Source organism: Tenrec ecaudatus, unplaced genomic scaffold (genome assembly GCF_050624435.1).
Source record: "Tenrec ecaudatus isolate mTenEca1 unplaced genomic scaffold, mTenEca1.hap1 Scaffold_1816, whole genome shotgun sequence".
NCBI classification, from domain to species: domain Eukaryota; kingdom Metazoa; phylum Chordata; class Mammalia; order Afrosoricida; family Tenrecidae; genus Tenrec; species Tenrec ecaudatus.
In genome coordinates this window covers 101,039-105,694 of record NW_027458085.1, presented here as the reverse complement: position 1 = coordinate 105,694, position 4,656 = coordinate 101,039, and the positions used below count along the sequence as shown (strand labels likewise).

General features: G+C 39.6%; 1 pseudogene; it reads left to right on the top strand.

Moving 5' to 3' along the window:
* The first annotated feature begins 1,283 nt into the window (after positions 1–1,283).
* On the top strand, positions 1,284–2,413 carry LOC142436147 (cytochrome c oxidase assembly protein COX11, mitochondrial-like; annotated as a pseudogene).
* The last annotated feature ends 2,243 nt before the right edge of the window (positions 2,414–4,656 follow it).

Here is a 4,656-nt window from a genome sequence, read left to right as displayed (position 1 = left end):
GATTTTCACAGTATCTGTTGAGGACTATTATAGTTAGGCTTGTGTCAACTTGGCGGGGTAGTGTGCTTAGTGGTTTGGTAGTTGGCACCTAGTAATTCCTCATCATGTGAAAGAACACAATTCAATCAATTCCATAATGGGGTCTGCTGTGCGTAGCCAAGCAGTTGTATGATTAGGGTAGAGTGTACCTCCCTTACTCAGGACACAGCTCTGAAGCAACTGGAAAACAAATATTCTGTGTGAATGTTATCTACTTCCTTTATAAACAGATTGGTAGGGAAACTTGTTCCTTTCCTTCTGGGTTTGGATCCTGCATCTGGGCTCTTCAAGCTCTAGTTTTTGAATTTGACCGAAAGCTTGAAATAACCCCCGCCAATCCTGAGAGTCCACAGTGGCCTGGTATCTGACATGTGATCTGACCTTGAAGTAATATACATCTTCAATAACAAGTATGACTTGTTTTTATTTACCTGCCTTTGAAACTATCATCAAGTTGTGCTCCAGCCTATTGTAGATTTATCAGCCCCTGAAGCTACATAAGTCAGGAGAAGCCTAACTAAGACTCGAGGACTTAGGGTCAGAATGGAGGTGCCCACTTCTACAACTGCATGAGCAGTTCTCTTTATCTCTCTATGCAGCTCTGGTTTTGTTCTTCTAGTGACCTTATCCTTACATAGATGTTGAATGTTATCACGTTGAATTTATCATTCAGTTTAGAAATGGCAAGATTTAGAGTCACTGAGTTTTACAATAAATACCGTGACATGCTCCTCCATTTATTTCTGTTATATTTCATTTACTACAATAATATTTTAAATTTTATATGGGGTTTTAAATATGTATATTGTATAATCTCTTATACCTTTCATTTTATGAAGCACATAATCTTGCTTTTTATTTTCCAAAAACCATTTTTGGGTGTGATAATGCAGATATCGTATAATTCCATAGCTCAATCACATCAAGACATATTGTACATTTGCTACCACAGTCAGTTTCAAAATATTTTCTTACTTCCTAAACTCTTTAATATCAACCCCATCTTACTCGGTCTGTCTCCCATAGCCCCACCCCACCATATCCTTCAGGAACCCTATTTTACTTGCTGTGTCTATAGGTGCATCAATCCCAGGTTTCATATTCTGAGAAAAACAGAAAAGATAATAATATAAATTCAGTAGGGTTACCACCAATGACAAAATACATCTGAGTAGAGTATACCCAATATGAAACAGAGGGAGAGAGAGAGAATGTTGAAAACCAGATCAGGTCTGGCTCATGGCATGGAGGAACTTGGAGCTGTGTGCCGGGCGCTGGGGTCACGCTGCGTTGCTGACCAGAGGCTAGAGCCCCTCCTCTGCCCATGGCGGAGTGGCACCCAAGCTCCTGACAGGGGACTGAGGCGGCTAGGGACGTCGGGGCTCCGGAGCCAGGCACTGGGCCTGCTTTTGCAGCCGCCTCAGGGGCCAAAGAGCACGAACCCGTTCATGCGCGCGCAGGAGGAGGCCTGGCGGCGCCGCAACAAGACTGTCCTCACATACGTGACCTCGGTCGCCATGGCCATGCTGGGGGCGTCCTACGCAGCGGTGCCCCTTTATCGGCTCTATTGCCAGACTACTGGACTTGGAGGGTCAGCTGTAGCTGGTCATGGATCTAACCAGATTGAAAACATGGTGCCTGTTAAGGATCGCATTATTAAAGTCACCTTTTTTTTCTTTTTTAAATATTTTATTAGGGGCTCATACAACTCTTATCACAATCCATACATATACATACATCAGTTGTATAAAGCACATCTGTACATTCTTTTCCCTAATCATTTTCTTTTTTTTCTCCTCTTTTCTTTTTTTACATTTTATTAGGGGCTCATACAACTTTGTCACAATCCATACATATACATACATCAATTGTATAAAGCACATCTGCACATTCCCTGCCCCAATCATTCTCAAAGCATTTGCTCTCCACTTAAGCCCTTTGCATCAGGTCCTCTTTTTTTCCCCCGCTCCCTCCCTGTTCCCCCCTCCCTCTAAAGTAACCTTTAATGCGGATGTGCATGCAAGTCTCCAGTGGAACTTTAGACCTCAGCAAACGGAAATATATGTAATGCCAGGAGAGACGGCACTGGCATTTTACAAAGCTAAGAACCCGACTGACAAGCCAGTCATCGGGATTTCTACATACAATCTTGTACCATTTGAAGCTGGACAGTATTTCAATAGAATACAGTGCTTCTGTTTTGAAGAACAAAGGCTTAATCCACAAGAGGAAGTAGACATGCCAGGGTTTTTCTACATTGATCCTGAATGTGCTGAAGATCCAAGAATGGTGAATATTGATCTCATCACTCTTTCTTATACTTTTTGTTGGAGCTAAAGATGGCCATAAATTGCCAGTTCCAGGCTATCATTGAAGTCAGCAACTAAATCTGCGTCCCATTTGTGATTTTTGAGAAATCATGTGTCTGACTTCTCAGAGATGAAATATTTCTACTATGTTGTATTTAATTATTGTGTACTGGTGATGGTTCAGCTTGCTTCCTTCCATGCCTGGACATCTTAACCACATTTAAAATCGAGAAAACAGGTTTAGCTTTTACCATAAGGAATCCACTTAAAGAGTGCCTACTTAAGAGTGACTGCCACCAAACTCTTAAGAGCTTGATAGTAGTAAGTAACTGTTTAGCTTTAAATATAAATATAAATATATATAAAGAGAGAGAGAGACTTAATGGTACGGCTTAATTCATTAGATTGCTTCCAAATTTTGGCCCTTCATACTTGTATCATTTGAACACTTGATGTTTATTTTTGGCTGTGCACCAGACTCTGAACAGGTTGATTATTAAATCTCTCAAACCAGTGGTGTTACCTGCCTTCAGTGTGAATAGTCATTATTGTTAGTCCTTAACATGAAAGAGGTGTGTTACTTGCTCAAAGATTGCATGTTTTCTTCAAATTCTTATTTGTTTTACTTTTAAGATCTAGGACTGCTTTATATTGATTGTACCATGTAAATAATTAGGTTGCAATTGTGGTACCATGAAATCTCTCTATATATATGATTAACTATGATAGTTACAAGTCCTTCAATGTTAAAATATGTGTGGGGTTGTATACATATACTGATATCGAAAGTCTACCTGTAAACAAACTCTAAAGACACATTAAATTATTTTAATAGTTAAGAAAAAAAACCAGATCAGACCCAACATGTATCAGTAGGGGGGTTAACTGAAAAAGTTTTAACCATTCAAGCCAGGTTTATCATTTTGTTCTACTATAATCATCTCTCCAATGCAATCTGATTAGTAACCAGGTGATTCCCATCCCTCTATTATGGACAGAGGGTAATCACCTGAGGTTTATTGCCTCGGTAGATCTCATAAATGTATCTTGCCTTTAAACATGTATCTTCCATTCTTTCTAAAGTTTAGAATAGTGTTATCATCTATTTCCTTTGAATCTGGTGACCCTAGAAAGGGACAATGCTATTTCTACTTTATCCTTTCTTTATTCTGTGAACACAATGATATCCCATCAAGATAATGAGGGGTTTATTGCTCATTCCTCAGATATATTAATGTATTTCCTTAACACTTGGAAACTTGACTTGTATTCACGCTAAAAGCTGCTCAGGTCTCATTCAAAATCACTAAATTTTAATGATATACCATGAAGTGTGACAATTTTATTTTACCTCACTTTCCCTAGATATATTATCATTTATTTTCTTAATATATTGAAAGCTGGTGTGTATTATTGTTAAAAGCTGTTCTCATCTCATTTAAAATCACTAAAGTAAGCTTTAATTGTATCAGATGAATTGTGATGATTTTATTTGTATAAAGCCTTTATTATTTATTGGTTCCACATTTTTCTGCTTACTGATAACTATTTAGCTTTTCTTTTATAATTGTGATTTGTGTTTATTGAATTTCTGGGGTCAGGCATGGATAAAAATCCAACTGCACTCTCCAAAACGCTCTGTGCCATCAGACACACACTGGGAAGTGGCCCACTGAAAGGGTAGTGGCAGCTCCCAGACTTCTGTGAAGCAGCAGGGGCCCAGAAATGCCAAACCCCACTGTCCTGCTGGGCAGAGTCCTGGGTGTGGTGTCTGAGAGGAGTGCTTGGGGGCTGTCTGCTCAGGAATGATGTCTCTGTCCACTTCCATAGGTGAATCCTCATTGATGCTGAGAGACAGCGGCATGGAGTCTGAACCCTGCCATTCCCGGCTTTTGCTCAAGGATCCTCCAGATGCCCACCCCAGTAAATCCCCTAGTTATACTGCCAATCTCTTACTGAATCTGTTCTAGACCACGTGGTACACAGGGTGGAAGCTCTTGTCAGTTTTTCCCTGTGATCTGTTATCTCAGGCACAGAGAGAAGAATCAACTCTGAAGGTGCTGACCTAAACTGGGAACAAGAAGAGAATGTATAATTAGGAAAATATAAAATATTGGAAATAGGACTTCATTTTTAAGCCTCATCCTGGAAAGAATACAAAAACACATATAATCAGATTTTCAGTGGTTTATTTTTGTTGTTTTGTTGTCTGGTTGCATACTGTTGCTTTGTTTTCCTCTGTCTTGTTTTCGTGCATGTTAGTGTCTCCACAGGTCTGTCTGAATAGGACAGGCTGGATGAACTATCT